Raw genomic sequence first — 22119 nt, forward strand, 5'->3', positions numbered from 1 at the left:
TTTCATAGGCGTTTCCTGAAATCAGTTCTGAGTTTATTTTGGAATAATAAAGCATTACACTGAGCACACAGAGTAGAAAGAACTGGAGTCTCAGTAAATTCCTTAATTGACTGAAAATAATTGACTTCCTTGAGTTTTTTTTTTTTTAAACAGTTTGGCTCAAACTGAGAATGCACATTTTTTTTTAATAGCTGTGACTTCTAAATGCTCTCCTTATGTATTAATGTATTTTAGCACAATGTATCTCTGCTTAGGAAACATCCACTTAGAAGGAAATTCACTTGGTATTCCGTAGTAGCACCATCTCTGTTCTGAACTATCCTAATGAGGAATCAAGGAAATATGATGGCTCTAATAGGCTGTACATTGAAAATTAATTTAATGTTGTTATTTAATTGAAATCACTGCCCTCCCAAACACACACACACGCATGCATGCACAGTACGACTGGTCACCTCTGATGTGACTGAAAACTGTAGTCGGAAAACATCATTTATTTAAAAATTTCTTCTCAAAGATTTATTTATTTACCTTAGAGAACAAAGAGAGAGCGCATGCATGTGGGAGTGTGGGAAGGGGCAGAGGGAGGAGGGGAAAGAGAATCCCAAGCAGTTTCCACCTTGGGTGTGGAGTCCAACATGGGGCTGGATCCCAAGACCCTGAGATCATGACCTGAGATGAAACTAAGAGTTGGACGCTCAGCCAACTAAGCCACCCAGGTGTCCCAGATCATTTACATCAGTCATCTTCCTCTGACATCTCTGGAAGCATTTTGGGTCAGACTCTTTCTTGGAACACAATGCAGTTAGAAATCTCTGTGCCATGTCTCTCAGCTGCCCAAAATTGAGTACTTGGAGGGAAAGAAGCAGACAGTGTAAGTTAAAGTCTCTATGTTTTAATAGTGAGGTGGAAGGACAGCTACTGATTTACGTGACCTCAAAATCCCAATCTTTTCCCCAGGAAGGGCTGTTGAGAATTTACCGGCATGTTCCATCCCAACTGAAAGAAAGATTAAAAAATATCTAGGTTGCAACTCCCACTGTGGGATGTACCCGGCTTAGAGTCCCAACAGTCAAAATCAAGGGTCCTTTTTCATGAGATACTCTAAGATCTTAAGTGAAAAAGATATATCAGAGCTGTGGATTGATCGGTCTAGGTTCTCAAATTAGTCTTCCATAGTACACGTACATTAAGTCAGAACAACTGAATTGATGTAACTGATCAGGGAAATTCAAACCCAACGTGCCATTCCCAAAACTGACACAATTAGAGTTACTGGCGTTGAGTTATGGAGAACAAATGTGAGTTATTGATTATGAGAGGTTCAGTGTTCACTGCACCGAGGATTACAAGCGAACCTGCAGAAATTAATTATGAATATAAAATATCCCAACTCTACTCTCAAGAAGTGAGAATCTCACTCAGATGTGATCATACATATTTCTTATCAACAAATAATGGAAAAGCTCCTAACAGTCTCACAACTACTTACTAGAATTAAAGCTAGTGTTTGGAATCATGAAATGGTATGATCAGAGTAGGCCCGAGAGAGCTTCCTGGAGAATGCAGCCTTGCATAATTTTATTTATTAAAGATTTTATTTATTTATTTGACAGAGATAGAGACAGCCAGCGAGAGAGGGAACACAGCAGGGGGAGTGGGAGAGGAAGAAGCAGGCTCCTAGTGGAGGAGCCTGATGTGGGGCTCGATCCCATAACGCCGGGATCACGCCCTGAGCCGAAGGCAGACACTTAACGACTGCGCCACCCAAGCGCCCCATCATAATTTTAATACTTCAGTCTTGCAAACTGGTTTCCGAACCTGAGCCCACAGCTTTAAGAAACCCAGATATTCTTATGCAAAACTTTGTATGTATAGGTGTATCTATTTCTGGCGAAAGGGTAAAGAGCTTTAATCAGATAGAAGTCACTGTGTTTAAAACCTGCCTCAATACCAGATTGCTGGGACGACGGCAGAGCAGGAGGACCCTAAGCTTGCCTCCTCCCAGGGACACAACTAGGTAACATGCATATCAGCTAAATAACCCAGAAAACAACCTGAAGACTGGCTGAACAAACTCCACAACTAAATGCAGAGAAGAGGCCACACTGAAGAGACTTGGTAGGAAGCAGACACATCTGCAGGGCTCTTGGTGGGAGGGAGGGACCCCCAGGTGCAAACAGGAGAGAAACAGACCCCCACACTGGGAAGCCTGCACTGCGAAGGTGAATCCTGGTAACATTTAGCTTTGAAAACCGGAGAGACTGAATATCATGAGTTCTTACAACCAGTGGGACTTAAAACCTTGAATTTTAAAGATCAGCTGGCTCAGCTCTGGGAGAGCAGGGAGGGGAAATGAGTCCCTGACCTTAGAGAGACAACACAACAAATAGCCACAGAGATATAGTGTAGAAATAGCAGTTTGAAAACCCAGCTGAGGTCTATACGAGGGAGAGCTGTTTACTCATCTCAGAGCTGTTCTGGAGGGACAGAGATTCTTGAGGGATTCCCCCAGGAACAAAGGCACTAGCAGGTGCTATTCTTCCCTTCTCCCCGCCCCCCCCCCCCCCCCCCCCCCCCGCCGCCAGGAAGACACACAGGCACCTGCAGGAATCAGCTACCGAAATTGCTAACACTGCCTCTCCCCCCACCACTGCACTTCAGTGGATCTGTCCCCTCCAGCCAGGCCTGCCGCAGTCCCTGTGCTGAAGGCCTGCACCCCCAGAAGGCCTGTGAGCAAACCTTGCAAACGCTGTTCATCCAGCCCCTGCATGTTGCAGATCTGCCTCCTCCAATATGCTCTTGGCCAAAGCTCATTAAAAGCGGTGCCCCAAGCCTGGCAGTGTGCAAGCAGCCCCAATAGGGGTCAGCACCTCTCCAAAGACTCCTGACCCAGAGAGAGGGAAAGATAAACCCCACACACCAGTCAGACTGTGGCCCTAGCAGGGGACAATACAGGGAAAGCACCCTGCAGTTTGGTGCTCTGACCTTTCCCAAATGCCTGGTCTGACTCAACTCAAGGCCAAGAAAGCCACAGACTGGCCCACTAACACCACGGGAATCAAACACTACCCGTAACAGGTAAAGAGAACCACTGCATATGACCAGGAGGGCAGAGTAATGGAAAGTAATCAAACTGAGGAGATGAGAGAAAAAATTATGCAAAATGAGAAGAGATTTAGGGAACTCAGTGACGATACCATCAAGTATCATAATATATGCATTATAGGGATCCCAGGAGAACAGAGAGAAGAGGGGGCAGAAAATTTATTTGAAGAAATAGCTGAAAACTTCCCAAATCTGGAGAAGGAAAAGAAATCCATATCCAGAGGCACAGATATCATCCAACAAAATCAAGCCAAGCAGATTAACACCAAGACACATAGTAATTAAAATGACAAAAAGTAGTAACAGGGAGTTTTAAAGGCAGAGAGAGAATGGCTTCACAAGTGAATTCTACCTATCATTTAAAGAAGAATTAATACCTATTCTTCTCAAACTATTCCAAAAAACACAAGAGGAAGGAAAACTTCCAAATTCAATCTATGAGATCAGCGTTACCCTGATACCAAAACCAGATAAGGAGTCGACTGAAAAAGAGAACTATAGGCCAATGTCTCTGATGAACATAAATGCAAAAATCCTCCACAAAACATTAGCAAACTGAATCAACAATACATTAAAAAAATCATTCACCACGACCAAGTGGGACTTATTCCTGGGGTACAAGGGTGGTTTAGTATTTGCAAATCAATCAAGGTGATACATCACATTAACAAGGGAAAGAATAAAAAACATATGTTCACTTCAAGAGATGCAGAAAAAGCATCTGACAAAGTACAACATCCATTCATGATAAAAATCCTCAACGACGTAGGTTTAGAGGGAACACACTTCAACATAACAAAGGCCATATATGAAAAACTCATAGCTAACATCATACTCAATAGTTGAAAAACTGAGAGCTTTTTCCCTAGAGTCAAGAAGAAGACAAGAATGTCCACTCTTACCAAATTTATTCAACATAGTACTAGCAGTCCTGGCCACAGCAATCATATAAGAAAAAGGAATAAATCCAAATTGGTAAGGAAAAAGTAAAACTCTCACTATTTGCAGATGACATGATATTATATATAGGAAACCCTAAAGATTCCACCATAAAACTACCACAACTGATAAAGGAATTCCATAAGAATAAAAAATAATATACAGAAATCCATTGCATTTCCGTACACTAATAATGAAGCAGCAGAAAAAAGGAATTAAGAAAATAATCACATTTACAATTACACCAAAGATAATAAAATACATAGGAATAAATTTAACCAAGGAGGTGAAAGACCTGTATTCTGAAAACTATAAACCACTGATGAAAGAAATTGAAGGTGACACAAACAAATGGAAAGATATTCTATGCTCACAGATTGGGAGAAAAAATATTTAAAAAATGTCCATAACTACTCAAAGCAATCTACAGATTTAATGTAATTCCTATCAAAATACTAACAGCATTTTCCATATAAATAAAACAAACAATCCTGAAATTTGTATGGAACTATAAAAGACTCCAAATAGCCAAAGCAATCTTGAAAAAGAAGAGCAAAACTACGGTATCACAATTCCAGATTTCAAGTTATACTACAAAGCTGCTGTAATCAAAACAATATTGTCTGGCACAAAAACAGACACACACATCAATGGAATAGAACACTGAAATATGTGCCAAATAATAGAACAGAATCATGGCAAGAATCTGCAACAAAGGAGGCAAGAATATGCAATGGGAAAAAGACAGTCTCTTCAACAAATGGTGTTGGGAAAACTGGTCAGCTACAAGAAAGGAATGAAACTGGACCACTTTCTTACACCACCCACAAAAATAAACTCAAAATGGATTAAGGACCTAAATGTGAGACCTGAAGCCAAAAAAATCCTTAAAGAGAGCAAAGGGAGTAATTTCTCTGACATTGGCCACAGCAATGTCTTTCTAGGTATGTCTCTGGAGGCCATGGAAACAAAAGTGAAAATTAACTATCGGGACTATATCACACCAAAAACTTCCGCAGGGCAGAGGAAACAATGAAACCAGAAGACAACTTACTGAATGGGAGAAGATATTTGCAAATGACATATCTGATAATGGTTTAGTATTCAAAATATATAAAGAACTATCCCCAAAACAAATCCAATTAAAAATGGGCAGAAGACGTGAACAGACATTTCTCCAAATAAGATATACACATGGCCAATAGGCGCATGAAAAGATGCTCAACATCACTCATCAGAGAAATGCAATCAAAGCTACAGTATCACCTTACACCTGTTAGAATGGCTAAAATTAAAGACAAGAAACAACAAATGTTAGCGAAGATGTTGAGAAAAAGGAACCCTCATGCACTGTTGGGAATACAAATGGTGCAGCCACTATGAAAAACAGTGTGGAGGTTCCTCAAAAAATTAAAAATAGAACTACCCTATGATCTAGTGGGTATTTATCCAAAGAATACAAAAATGCTAATTCAAAAGGATACAAGCATCCCTATGTTTATTGCAGCATTATTTACAATAGCCAAATTATAGAAGCAGCCCAAGTGTCCATCGACAGATGAATGGATAAAGAAGATGTGGCATATATATGCAATGGAATATTATTCAGACATAAAAGGAATGAAATCTTTTGCCATTTGCAACAGAGTAAAATGCTAAGTGAAATAAGTCAGTCAGAGAAAGACAAACACCTCATGATTTCACTCTTATGTGGAATTTAAGAAATAAAACAAATAAAGAATAAAAATAAGACAAACCAAAAAAACCAGACTATTTAATAGAGAAATGATGCTTAGTGGAGAGGAATTGGTTGGGGATGGGTGAAACATGTGAAGGGGAAGAAAGAGTACACTTACTATGATGAGCACTGAGTAATGTGTAGAATTATTGAATCATTATATTGTATGCTTAAAACTAATTTAATACTGCATGTTAACTATACTGGAATTGCCTTTAATTTTAGGAATTTGCCTTAAGAAAACAGGGATGTACACAAAGATATTTATGGCCACATTATCTGTAATAGGGGAAAAATAAAAAGAAACAAGTAAATTTTCCACATTTGGGGGATAGAATAAACAAATCATAGTAAGGCATAAAATGGAATACTGGAAGCCATAAAAAAAATCATGAGGCCAAAGAATTGATTCACATTAGAACTGTTCACCAAACCTTATGAAAAAAGAGGTTATAAACCCAGTGTGCATTTCTGATCCCCAGAGGGGCTAGAAAGGCAAACCTGGTCTTCATTTTTGTTCATGCCAGTGGTCCGTGTAGGTTGAATGATTGTCACAGGCAATTCAAGGAATGATCTGAAATCCTTCTGAGACCAGACTGACCCCAAACCTCTGAGTGTGAAGAGCCATGTGACTCTGGGAAGAACAGAACTCCAAGATAAAACCTCAGAAATGTACCTGAATGTAACTTAGGTTTTATCCTCATTAAAAAAGCACCCCCCCAGTGATATGCAGGAGCAAACTAGGTGACAAGGGAATAAGAAAAATCAACAGTTTGTAACCACTCGGTAAATAACTGATTCAGGCAAGGTACGTTAATGGGTCTGAAAACCACTGGTGAAAGGTGAAAGGTTGATGGGGCACAGGTTATTTATTCATTACAAAGAGAAACAGGATGCTTATAATGGAAATATCTGGTCAACTCCATGCTAACAAATGATCAGACTTAGCATAAACAAATAATGGTACAACCCGCAGTAGGGGCCTCCTGACACGATGCAACGGAAGAACGTCGTAGTACCAAAGCAGTGTTCCTGCCAAAGTGATTGCTCTGAGTGTAATAATGGAGAAGGAATCTCACACATTCATATTAGGGAACATTCTAGACTAAATTATGTCAGTATCATGAAATTTACCAAAAAAGGGGCAGAGGAACTTTTCTCTGTTAAAGGAGACATAAGAAATGTGACAAGCTTGATCCTTAAATGGATTCTGGATTAGGGGGAAAAAAAATTACAAAAGGTATTATAGAACAATTGGAAAAATTTGAAAATGGACTGTATATTCCATAATATGTATCAGTGTTCAATTCTAAGGTGTGAAAATAGTGTTGTGATAATGTAGAAGAATGCTCTTGTTTTAAGATATACATTGAAGTATACAGAGGTAGTATTATGATTAAAACCTATTCTCAAACAGTTCAATAAAAAAAAGGAAATAAGAGATAAAACAAACATGGCAAAAAAAAAATGCCAACACTGGTGGAATTCAGTAAAGGATAAAATATTCATTCTTTTACATAAACTGTTTAAATCCAAATAAAAGAGTAATTTAAAAATTATTATTATTACAATTATAAAGAAAACTATCCAGAGAATAATAATATACTACTTTTCTTTCCAAAGAAACATGGTTGAGATGCTAGTTTTAATAGTCAGCCCATACACTATCCTTGGTTCCTACCACAGGTTCTGGGGCAATGCGTACTGAGCAGAGCACACATTTAGAAAAGTGAATCATAAACTTCAAAGTTAAATTTGCAAACCTCCCATACATGTTATCAATAAATATCACAGGAATTATAAGGAATTATAAATTAAGACGAGATTTTTGTCATACTACAAAATGCTGGTGCACCCCCCCAACATTAATAAACTAAGAAATCACTTCCACTCAAAATGCAGAGCTAATGAAAGCCTGAGAGAATGAGTCTATAATTCACTTCTTCAGACACACAGTCTATTTCCTTGCTGAGTAGTATACTCGCCATAGGACCTTGTGAATGACTTTTAACATGCTGTCGCTTCCAGCTGAAGATGACCAGGGGTGAGGGAGTGGAGGGAGAGTTGGGCAGAGAGAACTGCTAGGACCAGGAAGGAGGCTCCCAAGGGCAGGGTTTGCCCCTGTCATACAATGATTCCCTTACCAGGTAAGCAGGGTTAGGAAAGTATAGACTATGGCACTCTGTTCTCACCTCCCTGAACATGCCCTAGATGTATTCTGAAAAAGCATTCCTTACATACTCTTCCAAATGTGACATGTAGCAAGGGTCTATTAGAAAAAAAAAAAAGTTAATGCAAACATTAAAAAAAGCTCTGAGGTCCTAATCATTACTAGACTATTGGGACAATTAGATCTTTGCGCCTCATGCATCCCCCTCTTGTTAGAGCAGAGCACACTGCTTGTGGGGGGCTTGTCATGGTTCACGATGGAAAGTGTTCTGTGGGAGGGGCACTGCTGCTCTCTCTCCTGTGATCAGATCAATTCTTGTGAACTGGTGCAGTTAAAAGACATCAAATCCACAAGCTATACCCATAATGTATCCAAAGTGTGTCTACGCATAAAAGCTTAATCCCCATTTGTAGTTTGGTAGACACAATAATAAAAAGCATAGTGTTCTATAGGAAAAAGCCTAAAATGCAAGATTCTTGAACAAGAAAGTGAAAGGGCTGATATTGCAGAAGAAACTCTGAGTGACAGTACACTTTCTCCTTCTGTTGAGCAATAAGCTCTATTTCAGCATCACCATGTATTATGTATGATTATTTCCCCCATAAAATACATTTAAAGAATGTCTTAGGGGCACCTGGGTGGCTCAGCCGGTTAAGCGTCTGCCTTTGGCTCAGGTCTTGATCCCAGGGTTCTGGGATAGAGCCCCTGAGCTGGGCTCTGCTCAGCGGGGAGCCTGCTTCTCTCTTTTCCTCTGCTTCTCCCTCAGCTTGTGCTCTCTCTCTCACTCTCTCAAATAAATAAACTCTTAAAAAAAAAAAAAGAATGTTTTGATAGGTTTATTAAAAGCAGTATTTCTGAAGACTAGCAAGTTGTAGGTCATTAGCCACTCCAACTGTCGAAACACGTAATGGAAGGGCAGGGCTCTTTGACTCTTTCTAAAGCATGTAATCTTTACAGAGAGAGTAGAGAAAAATGGCCAGGAAGAGATCTGGTAACATTAGCAGATAGATCCTGTATATAGTGCTTCTGTTCTTCCTGCTTTGGCCTTTGAAAAAGAGGCAGAAGGAATCTTAGAGAAAATTGGGGAGGGGGAAATAAAGTACAGTTTCCCAGACAGTGGAAGTGCTAAAAAGGCAAAGTGAAGTTGTTCTCTAAATTACCTAACAATCTACGTAACAAGAGACCCCGTCTATGGCTGAGACAGACAGAAGCAGACAAGGAAAGAAGACCAGAGACCCTAACAATCCTCTAGCTGAAACTGGTAGTCAATCAGTAAAGGCCCTTGGAAAGTCTGATTATAGGATTACAGGTGCCTTAAAAGGGGCCTACTAATCAAAATCTGCATATATGGTTTGGTTAGGAGGTAGAGGACGAAGGTAAAGAAACAGAAGATGGACATATAGCACCAAGGCACTCGTAATTGACATTCAGACAAGAATAATTAAAATTAATGGTTTATGTTTAATGTCAGGGGCTTTAACAGAAATACAATCTGATAGTTTAAAAGTATGTTAAACAGGTCATGAAAACCAACAGAATGTGTGTGTGTGTGTGTATGAATATGTATAGGTATATGTAGCATATATATATATATGTATGTATATATATATAAAGAGATTTATTTTATGGAACAGGCTCATGTGATTATAGAGGCTTAGCAAGTAGGGGGTAGGCCACCAGACTGGAGACTCAGAGAGAAGAGTTGCAGTTTGAGTCCAAAGGCCATCTGTTCGCAGAAATCCTTGCTCAGTGAGGTTAGGTGGTGGGGAGGTAGCAGCTTTTAGTTGTACTTAGATCTGTGAATGACTGGATGAGGCCCACTCATATCATAGATGGTAATCTGCTTTACTCAAAGTCCACCAATTTAAATGTTAATCTTATCCAAAAAATACCTTTACAGAAATATCTAGAATAATGTTTGACCAAGTATCTGGGCATCTTGGACCAGCCAAGTTGACACATACAATTAACCATCACAAAACCCTATCTTTGGGACCTGAAAAGAGGTAATTCTATCACTTAGGAGTAGTAAATCAGATCCCAAGGAATGCTTCTAAGGAAGGAAAGAACAAACAAACTAGCTGCAAGGGCTAAAATAATAAATCTAAAATTATGAAATAAGATAAAAATTCTCAGTAAAGTAGGAATAGAGAGAAACTTCCTCAACTTGATAAAGAATATCTACAAGAAACCTAGAGCTAACATCATACTTAATAGTGAGAAACTAGGAATGTTCCCACTAAGATCAGGAATGAGGCAAGGATATCCCCTTCACCACTCTTTTCAACATTGAACTGGAAGTCCTAGTTAATGCAATAAGACAAGAAAAAGAAATATAAAAGGTATACCGATCATTTAGTAAGAAGTTATGAAGTAACACTAAGTGTCACGTTTTATGTATTGATTTTCACTCACTACTCTTGATCTTTTCCAAAAACCAATGAACAAAACCCAAAAAAACCTAAGAAAAACTATGAGGTATCTGTAATTTAGTAGGATCATTGTACTGATTCCATGTAATAATGGCATAACTAATGTACATGAAGTGATTTTATATTTACAAAGGATTTCACATTTATTATCCCATTTGATTCTTAAAACTTTGTATTGGTAGATAGGGCTGGTATGTTCACGATTAGTGGTGCCGGAGTTCAAATTCAGATCCTTTAACTCCAAATCTTGTGCTTTTTACACTATTTATGCGAATTTCTAGAGTATGCTCTTCTCTCCTGACATATAATTAGGTAATAAAATATGAAAGCAATTCTGCACCAATATCAAGTTCTAACTTCATTTTTTCTACCTTCTAGGCCTGTATCTCATGATAAGTAAACCTGCAGAACCCAGAAAATCATAGGATGCTCTAGAACTATGCTGTCTAATATGGTAGCCACTACCTATAAGTGGTGATTTAAATTTAAATGAATTAAAGTAAAAATTCAGTTCCTTAGTCACAACAGCCACATTTCAAGTGCTGAATCAACAGCCGCAACTGGCTAGTGGCTACTGTGTTAGGCAGGGCAGACATGCAACATTTCTATCAGCAGAGACAGTCCACAGGAAGACATAGAGATTAATCCATCATTTCATCCATTTCAGAGCAGAAAGGACCAAGACCCAGAAGTTATGTAACCTCTCCAAGATCACACAGCTCAACAGTGGAAAATGTACATCTCTGAACTCCAAGTCATTTGTTTTTCATGCTATAGAATAATCTTACTAGATGAAATCCAACAGATCCACATAAATCTTTATCAACTCACAGTTAGCAGAGAACTAATTTCTAGGCATTCTTTTAGAACATACTGCCCAACTTTCTTTTCCAAGCTTCCAAACTCTCTCCCTGTCCCCTTTCCCCTAAAACCTTATCTATTAATGGGAGTAAGGAACACAAACAGGAAATCACTGTTCATTAACTGAACATATATTTAACTATCTTCTTTGTGCTGAAATTAGCCAGAGTTGTTTTTTGTTGACTGCAACTAAGGATCCTGACTGCTGATATATGGGGACGGGGAAGGAGAGAACATGGAGACTATCTCCCAAACTGAAAATTTGCCTCTAATTAAAAGTCAACTTCATGCTCCTGATCTGGGGATTAGAAAAGAAATGTTACCTCCTCTGGTAAACTGAAAGCTCCTTGAAGGCCTGGCTTGTTGCAGATTCCTAATAAATCTTGTTGAATGATACATTATTTGATAGGGTTTTGCCTTTGAGGTAAGAGCAGAGGATGGGAATAGTAAGAAAAAATAGCCACAGTCCTTCTAGCAACCAGAGAGATTGGTCAGCATTCACCTTGACCCATGCTAGCAGGTATTTGGTGGTATACTGCTAGTAATGAGCATCAACTTCACAGTACTTAATTTTAAAATTTCTGTTCTCTGGCAGAATGGTTAGTTGCTAAAAGTTCTGGGTATACCCTCTAACATGCTCTGCTCCCTCATCTCCAAAGTGGGTATAAGACCTATCTCATGGGCTCAAAGGAGGATTAAAAGCAATAAAACCGTTAAGTCCTACAAAAACATGAAGGACTATCATGATTGATTTTTAAGCTCTTCAGTAGAGGTCAAAGTATGTCTTAATTTCCCATTCATGTAGAAAACTATTACTTTTAGGGGCGCCTGGGTGGCACAGTGGTTAAGCGTCTGCCTTCGGCTCAGGGCGTGATCCCGGCGTTATGGGATCGAGCCCCACATCAGGCTCCTCCGCTATGAGCCTGCTTCTTCCTCTCCCGCTCCCCCTGCTTGTGTTCCCTCTCTCGCTGGCTGTCTCTCTCTCTGGCAAATAAATAAATAAAATCTTAAAAAAAAAAAAAAGAAAACTATTACTTTTAAAGTTGAAAATTATCCATAAATGACATCAGAAATAAGGAAAACATAAAAACACTGTTTCATTAATGCAATAGCTTCTGACTTTAGAAAGCTCATTTTGGTAAAACTTACAATGGCAGACTTCAAGCTTTTTAAATCATTTACCTCATAGCAAAATATGTTTACACATACAACTTTAACATACGTTTATATTTATTTAGATATTACCCACATGTGCTCCTGTGCTATTAAATTATACACATTACAAAATACACACAATAATACATATTTAAAAAGATGAGATAAAAATTATAAGTAGAAGTCCCATATTTCCTTCTTGTACCTCATAGGATTGTGTCGCATAATCTCCCCACCTCACCTCAAGGATCCAGAGGATGACAGACAGTTTAAAGTAAAGCAATGCTGGAACTGATGTTTTAATCACTGACTGTATTAAATTAACCTTACTTTAGAGAGGGATGTTAGAACATTATAAAATCCCACAGTAGCAAGCCCCTCTCACAATGACCTTACTCAGCCTGTGCCTGGACATCTTCAGTGATAATAGGGAAGGGAATGTCAGAAATGGTTCATTCAGGGGTTGAATGGCTGCTTTATTGATTCACGCAGTAATTTCCTTTCTCCCTAATACAGAATGTGAGCAGCATGAGGACAGGGGCAGGGACTAGATCTGTCTTATTTACTGCTGTGTCCCACTGTCTAGAACAGTGTCTCATACATTAAGATTTGCAGAATTAATGTATAAATGGTGAATGTTTTTTTTTTTTTTAGAGACCTCTTCCTCACATCTAGTCTGACTTTATAATGTAATAATAGTATCAGCAGCACTTTTCACACTTACTATGTGCCAAGCACCATTATCAAAAGCACTTTTCACATATTAACTCACTGAATCCTCACAACCTTACCTTATAATGTAGGTATTGTCAAAACTCTCATTTTAACTGAAGAAAGTGGGACACTGGGTGGTCAAGCAGCTTGCCCAAGGTTGGGGGCTGGTGAGTGGCTGAGCTGGGATCTGCTGGGGCCAGTGTGACTCCTCGGTCCACACTTGTTAACTACAGCACATTACCACCTCTCAGCAGTCAGACGGCTGGCCCCACTGCTGCTGCCTGCATGCACAGAAGACAATGTCTAATCTGCTTCATGGGAAGGGCCTTCAGGTATACGAGACCTCCTGAGCCTTTCACATTCATCTTTTTCCTGAGCCGATCATTTTAGAGTCTTCAAATGCCTAACAGATAATGTGGATTCAGTCCTTCGACACCTGTGGGTCTCCCTCTCCTTGGGGGTTTGGTCAAGTCTGTCCCTGAAACGTAAGAATCTAGCCATGGACTCCTTGGAGCCCTGGGCATGAGTCCCGGCCTTGCGAAGTCACTATTTGACTCTGCAAATAACTTCAGCTTACAATGCCTCAGTATCCTCTCCTGAAAAATGAGTTGATAAGAGATCCTTCTTTGCAAGAGGGCAAACTGTCCTTTTGTCCAAATTTCTTTCCCAGGAAGAGGCTTGGCACAGTACATCACTCGCAAGGGAGACACATTAGCATTCATTTGGACAGTAATGCTGAACTTTATGGGAACGTATTGTACTGGCTTGGGAAATAGCTTTCTTCTCTTTTCATTGGAATGATTTGGCCCTTTAACTTAATTTTATATGGTGACAGACTCAATTCTCTCTGTCTCTTGCTACACTGTTCCTCCTTTCTCATAGGAAAAAAATCCTCATAAAAATAATTTATAATACATCAAAATATTGATAGAAACCTTAAACCTTAACGTCTGAAGATATCTGTGGGCATGATTTATTACAGAAGTTCCACTGTTATAACTCGGCAATTAGGAAATATTGATAAATGCAAACACATTATTGATGTCAATTAAAAAAAGTGCAAGATTGATGAGCCTCCCAGAGTGCTTTGACACAAACAGTTAGAGAGTCATGTCCATCAATACACATCTAACCACTATAAATGCCCGGGGAAATTAGGCTGCCAGGAGACAAAGGGTGCTTTCACATTAACAGTGAGATTATTTAAACAGATGAGCATCTAGTCAACAGGGATATCTAACACAACCTCAAGTAAAGTCCTACAGAAAAAACAGAAAGCCTACTGGTGATCTGTGATAAGGTAGGCAAAGGAAAGTATTCAAGGAATTGAAGATTGGGACACACACTGACTTAGCTAAAGGCTGGGCCAAGTACCTGAGTTGGTTAGACCTGATTGTATAAGTGAATAGCATTCACCAAGCCAGAACCTAAAGAAAAAGGTAGTTTTTAGGGTAGTACCTCAGAATATATTTTAATATTCCCATGTACCCTATTTTAGAGGACCTGAAAAGATGCTTAGATTTATTTTAAATGGATGACATAAACAATCAAGGCTCCATTCTCTGTGCATAGAGGACAGGATGGATTTGAACCTGCGTTACCAAGAGAATGGAAGTACTGGGAATTTGCAAAGGAAAATTAGTTTAAGTGAAGGTAAGATAACTCATTGAGTGTTGGTCATGATGGCTTTGAAGTGCTGATAAAACACCCAAGTGCAAATATCTACTAAACTGAGGCTAACAGTTTACATGAAAGAGAGGACCAGATACGAAGTTTCAAGGAGTAAACGACATCAAATCTGTAAAGAATAAGGATATAAAAAAGACTGACTGACTTAGTGGTAAGGAGGTCTATGCTTTTGAGACAGCAGCTGAATTTTTGTAGGGAAGAAGGTAAGAGTTAAAAAAAAAAAACAAACCCAAACGACCAAGACCTACTGTGTGAAAGAATTCTATGAGGCACTATGAAAGGCAAAGCACATTACCCTGGTCATCTGGGAAGTTCATCTCTTCCATCCAAGCTCAGCGAGGGCCTCATGGAACACTGAAAGACAGCATTCTCATCCAGAGCTTCAGATCTTCTGAATCAACCCCTGGCTACCTAGTGCACACTTCCAAGCCATACTTAACTCTTTCATACACTGTAAAATCAACGAGGGCTTAAACTGGCTCTCACAGAGAACTGGGGTTTAGATCTAGAGAACAACTGGCCTGAGGTTCATGAGGACAAAATAAATACATTAAAATTAAAAACAATCTTAACCTTCCCTTGAATGTTCCATGATTAACTAATTCAACATTAGCTTTCCAACGTAAATCTGGTTGTTTTATGTATAAAAGGTATATACTATACCACTTCCCAGCCACTGGGATGGCTGGATATTTGTAAGAATGTAGCAAAATTAGAATCTTTACACACTGATGATGGTAATGTACAACGGAGCACTTACTTTGGAAAACAGGCTGGCAATCTTCAGAAAGTTAAAGTTACTATGTGACCCAGCAATTCCACTCCTAGGTATATACCCAAGAGAAATGAAAACAAATGTCTACACTAAAACTTGTACACTAGGATTGATAGCAGCATCATTGATAATAGCAAAAAAAGTGGAAATGGCCAAATGTTCATCAACTGATGAATGGATAGATAAAATGTGATGTAGTCATACAATTCTATTAAAAAGGAATGAAGTATCAATACATACTATGAATGGATGAACCTTGCCAACACTATGTTAAAGGAAAGAAGTCAGTCACAAAAATAAATTCCATTTATATGAATGTCCACAGTAGGTAAATCTATAGAGACATAAAGGAGATTGGTGGTTTCCAAGTGCTGGGGGAGAGTGGGTTGGGGAGAAATGGGGTTACTGATGATGTGTATGGCGTTTCTTTTTGGAACGATGAAAACATTCTAAAATGATTGTGGTGATGGTCACACAACTCTGTGAATATACTAAAAGCCATTGAATTGTAGAGCTTAAATGGGTGAATTTTATGATAAATGAATTATGTCTCAATAAAGTTATTTTTTTTAAAGATTTATTTGAGAGAGAGTGTGAACTCATGTGGTGGGGGGAGGAACAGAGGGAGAAGGGGAGAGACAGAGAGCGAGCGTGCAGGGGGAGGGGCAGAGAGAGAGAGGGAGAGAGAGAATCTCAAGCAGACTCCCTATTGATCGTGAAGCCTGAGGAGGGGCTGGATCTCAGAGGCCGCGATCATGACCTGAACCAAAATCAAAAGTTGGATGCTTCACTGACTGAGCCACCTACGTGCCCTCCCCCCTTTTACAAAATATTTATTTATTTAAGAGAGAGAGAGAGTGTGTGTGTGTCAATAAAGCTGTTATTTAAAGAAAAAAGGCATACACTGAATGTTTTAGCAAGTTAAGGAACATGATTTAGTGAAATCTACACAATATTGGCCTATACTAGGGAAGAACAGATTGAACTGCCAGATCTCATCAGAAAGTTTCATCAACGGGCTGAATCTTGATTGGTTCTGGAGTTGAGAAAAATCAGACTAGGAAATTTCCAGACAACAGCCTGAGAAAAATTTGGTGTACCAACAGGCCAATCCACCCCAATTTAAGCCCTGGTAATCCAGTTCCTTTGAGTGCTAGAACATTTGGCCTGGTACATTAGCATTTGTCACTGGGCTGGCTCCCAAAAGCTGCTGCCCTGTTATGCTTCCACTGGTCTCCTTGCTGTTCCCATGGTTATCTATCTGAGAGGAGATGCTGAGGACAACTTGTGCATCTGAGGGCCGTGGAGTTTCAAAAAAGACCAAACTAAGGAGCACAGTCCTATCAACTATCCTGAAAGGCTGAGCAAATCTTACAAGTATGTTTCTTGGTCTATAGCTCTATTAATCTTCTATTCTTCCCATCTATTCCTCCTGAAAGGAGAGAAGGTGCATGACTTCCTGAATAATTTTACCTGCCCTTGGAATATGGCTGCTATCAAGATACAAGACTCCGCAGATGTTCTTATCGCCAGGGTTTATGCGACAAGCAGAAATGCAGGATGGATGAGCTACAGTTTATATGAGCAGCAAACCCTCAGTTGCACTAAAAAATATCCCCCAAAGAGTGTTAAATACCTTCTCCCTGAGATGAAGACTGCATTCCTGAGAAGACGTCTATGCCATTCTTTTGACATTAAGCCGTGTTATTCTACTTGGTTGTTAAGAATATTGTCTTGCGCTATCAGCCGAACCCCAAAGAGCTTCATCAGGAGTACGCACACTGTGGGAATTCCAGCCGTAATAAGATTTCCAGTTGTAATGAGAGAGTTTCGTTGTTCAATATGTAAGAGAACTTAGTGTCTGAATCTCTGTAAAAGTGCAACAGAACAAAAATGATGCCCGGGGAAAAGGTTAATTTAGAGAGATCCAGAGATCAGTAGTTACAAAAATCAAAGACAACCTGCTGGCCTTCTGGAGAACAGGCACTCTGTGAGGGGTGACAGGTTTGGGGGGACCTGTGCAGGGGCTCAGTATCAACTCCTGTTTCTCAACCTTGGTTGCATGTTGAAATCACCTGTGGAGTTTTAATACTTTTGACACCTGAGTCCTACCCTCAGAGTCTCTAACTCCATTGGCCTGGAGTGGCCTGGTCCTAGGGATTTGTGAAAACAACCACGTGGTTCTAATGTACAATCAAGCTGAAAACCATGAGCAGGAAGTGCAAAGTCCTGTCTTTGAAGATCCCACTGAAGACCAGGTAGCCTTTGGTTACCCCAGTAGTATAAAATACAAAATATAAAGCTGAGTTGAAATCATATGTACACTGCAACATACAGGCACAAAAGATGAAAACTTTCTTCTTCTTGGGGAAATGTATGGTTGTTTTGAGATTGATTATAGTTTTTCTTTACAAACATTACAAAGTGCTTAGATAATGGAAAACTTCACTTGTGTATGGTTGCAAGTATTTGGGGTGAGTAACACGGGTATTTGATACAGAATGTGCTAGTCTTCATTTAGTTTCCTTCTACTATCACTGAAGGGCTACAGGCAACCTGGCACACCTTGGTAATGAATACCTAAAAGGTCCCTCGTGTGTGCACAAGTGCATGGACAGGCATATGCCCTTCTTCTTGATGAGACAAAAGCTTTAGATCCCTGAAATGGCCTGGAAATATACCAAAGCCTCAAATGGCCCTTAGCTGGGGGGGTGGGGGGTGGGGAGGAAGTTTAATCTGCTCATGCCACAAACTATCCCTTTTCTTTGAATGAGTCATTTCACTGGTCAGACTTAATTCCCTTCTTTGCCTTCTGCTCAGCTCTGGGTCAGGCCTCGGCTCACCCTCTGAGCTAATGCTTGCTGCCTCCAGAGGGAACGATCAATCTTTCAGATCCCGCCAGCAATAAGGTTTGAAGAGCTCTGAGGGCTCGGGGTCACTGCACCTCATTCTGTGTGCACCAAGGACCAGGGCATGGAGATCCAAGAGTCACAGTGCTGTGGGCACCTTCCCCAGAGACCCACGCCTCGATTTTGAGCACCCACTGGCTTTTAGTTGAAAGGGGTTTTCAGGGGCGCCTAGGTGGCTCAGTCGGTAAAGCGTCTGCCTTCAGCTCAGGTCATGATCCCAGGGTCCTGGGATCAAGCCCTACATGGGGCTCTGTTCAGCAGGGAGCCTGCTTCTCCCTCTGTCTCTGCCTGCCAGTCCGCCTGCTTGTGCTCTCTGTTAAATAAATAAATAAAATCTTAAAAAAAAGTTGTGTCATTTAAAAAAAAGGGGTTTTCAAGGCTACAGAAGTATATCTAAATCAAATTTTTATAAAATTCACTTTACTACAATGCAGCGAAAGACCCTACTATCAGGCAACAAGGGATGGTGATCAGAGACCTCAGCTCAAATCCTGCCTTCAACCACTACGGCTAAGGAGTCTCCCTCTCCTTAACCCCTCTCTCTGTGCCTTGGTTTCCTCACCTGTAAAATGAGGACATGCTGCAGAGTAGCTGTAAATGAAATGATCCACGCCCACAGCAGGTAGCACAGAGGAAGAGATAAAAACGTTAACCCCTGTAGTCTCTGTAGTCATTGAATAACCATAATCAGAATAATTTTTGTAAATGTTCAGTCAACCTTTAGTTACATTTTCTTGGTAATCTAAGTTTTCTCTCTTTTTTAAAAAAAGATTTATTTATTCATTTACTTAGACACAGTGAGTGAGAGTACTTGAGCAGGGGGAGGGGCAAAGGGAGAACATCCTCAAGCAGATTCCCTGCTGAGCACAGAGCTGGACACGGGGCTCCATCCCACGACCCTGAGACCCTGACCTGGGCCCAAACCAAGAGTCGGATGCTTAACAGACTGAGCCACTCAGGTACCCCGGAAAGCTGAATTTTCATAATGGATTTGTTTAAACAAAGAATCCTGGCAAGAACATGACTGCTTTTGACCTTCCTATGTTTCTGGGCATGTGTGAGTTCACGTGAAAAGAGCTCTCCCAAAGGGTAAAGGTGAGTATGTCATAATGTATTGAGGACCTTTGTGTTTATAACACCTGTATTCCAGAAAGCTTTGGAGAACTGACCAGAGAGGCAAAGGGGAGCCCGGCTCATTATGCAGCATTTGGTTCCTTGGCCTTGCCTCTGATTCCCCACCTATCATGGACAGGCTGATTTCCCAGCTTCCAATCTTCTCACATATACACAGAAGGAACATGAACCTTATGCCATGCCAAGAGGGTACCAAAGGAAGATGTAGGCAATGGAAGAGGCATGCAGACCAACTCACCAGTCTTTTTCATGCAGATATTTGGAAAAGAATGACTTGTTTTAACAGGTCTCTCCAAAGCAGCTTTGGTAACCCCTACTCTCTTTTATTTCCCCCAATCCTCCCCCCAAAATATGAATGGAATGTCATAAGTTTGTATGTATGTCAGGACTGCTTTCTATGTCAAAGAGCTATTATAATTGGTTACAGTTCTAAAAGGTTATGGTTTATGGATTAAAACTTTGTTAGCTCAGGTAAAGGCTTTTTACTTTGTTGATAAAGGTTATTCCATAAATACAGTGAATGACACTGAGCCACTACTAAGATATTTAAGCACATATAATTTAGTCCTTTAGAATTAAAGCATATATATATATATACACATATATATATATATTTTTTTTTTTTTTGAGAGAGAGAGTGAGCGAGCAAGAAGGGGAGGGGCAAAGGAAGAGAGAGAGAATCTTAAGAAGGCCCCATGCACAGTGTGAAGCCTGACATGGGGCTTGATCCCAGGATCCTGAGATCATGACCTGAGACGAAATCAAGAGTCAGACACTTAACCGACTGAGCCACCCAGGTGCCCCAAAGCATATAATTCATTCAGCAAGATTTTCTAAACATTATCAGTAAGGCACTGTGGTTAAGTATAGGGATACACACAGTTCTTGCCCTCAAGGAGACAAGGATCAAAACCCCTATTAGATGAAGAAACCACACATGCAACTCTCATGAGTTGTCTGCTGCTACGAAGGCATGTGTTCCAACGTGAGGTCTGTCATTCATCTGTCACCACAAAACAAGCTCCTCAAATACTGACTATTCTTAGCCCTCTCAGACCCTACTCTGGTAGCTCATTTCAGTGGACACTCAATAATTCATAGGAATAAATATGGATTGTCTGAGACGAACATTACAGAAATCTAAGGAAAATGTCCCCCAAGCTCTGCAAAGACACACCTTGTTGATCAGGCACTGTTCTCTGTGTATGAATGTGGATGAAAAGACAATGGTGGAACCAGATCTTTCTACCTGAATAGTGTGCTCTTCCCGCTAGGCCCATTAAGGGCTCCTGGTTCTGCCTTCCCTTCTTCTGAATTTGAGAACACCTTTATTTATTCAAATTAAGGCACCCCCAGTTTTCACTTCCAAACATCAACTGGCCCTACCTGCTCTTTTTATTTTCCTGTAGCCTTTCCTTCATTTCATTGCCTGGCAGTTTGCAATGTGATGGGAACATCTAAAATAAGAAAGTAAGAATATGTGGACTGCATTTCCCTTTTGCCCTCCCAGTTCCACTCGGTGGATATGCTTTTATCAGCATGTGATAAATATTTCATACAGAAACTGTCACTTGGAATCTAGTCTTCGCAGCTTCACTGAAACCACTGAAGAGCATTTTGGAAAGTCGGGCCTATATTACAACAAGTACCATATGCCAAGAGCCTACAGATTAGCAAGAGCCTCTGGAGTCGCCATGGAGGAGACCGGAGAACAGAGCCGCCTGAGAGAGGGACCGGCGGCGGCTCCCTTTCTGCACATTTAGAGATCTGAAACCAAACTGTGACACAGCTCCGTCATTTCAGCACTTGAGATTTTAAAATTAGTATGGAGAAAAACAAGCTGTCACACGGACAAGGCTGCAACCATCTTTGACTTACTGAATGTTCACCACGGGCCAGGTGCTGTGGTGTTTGCTTTACGGACACATTTCTCTGTCTTCTGATGTCCCAACAAGGTGAGAATACGAGAAGTAGTTCCACAGGAAGTCATTTTCCTAAATTCAGAAAGCTAGAAAGTGATGACCAGGATTTGAAGCCATTCCTGACTCCCTGGTCCCGTGCCCTCATGCCTCCTAGCTGGGTAGGAAAATTGGAACCGAGTTTAACAGCCATGTTTCCTACTGTTGGTATTCACCTCACCAGATCAGCTTTTGTTTTCAGCTTCTTCCGGCAGAACCAATACACTAATTTCCAGAAGGAGTTTCTGGCCTCCTTTCTGGTACCCAGGAGGTAGCCACATCCTCAGGCAAAGCAGGATATTCAGTTTGAGGGCCAAGCGCTGGGTACTGAAGGTTGTTAACCCTACTCACTGGTGAGTGGCTTTGCTGATGTTAGACGGTGTTAGTGCACGTTATCTCCTTTTGCATTCACAAAGATGCTAGAAAGACTTCTGGTCAGAAAGGCCAAGTCTGCTCTTCTTGCCCTGAGTGGGGACACAGCCTCGGCTCGAACCAGTCCTTCTGAGTTTCAGTTTATCTTCTGTGTCTTCCTACCAA

At 40.4% G+C, this 22119-nt stretch overlaps 1 protein-coding gene across 2 annotated transcripts in view; it reads right to left on the reverse strand.

Moving 5' to 3' along the window:
• LYRM4 (LYR motif containing 4) overlaps positions 1–22119 on the reverse strand; it is a 157929-nt gene that overhangs the window by 80845 nt on the left and 54965 nt on the right. The gene's annotated exons all lie outside the window — the stretch shown is intronic.

Source organism: Ursus arctos, unplaced genomic scaffold (genome assembly GCF_023065955.2).
Source record: "Ursus arctos isolate Adak ecotype North America unplaced genomic scaffold, UrsArc2.0 scaffold_31, whole genome shotgun sequence".
NCBI lineage: Eukaryota > Metazoa > Chordata > Mammalia > Carnivora > Ursidae > Ursus > Ursus arctos.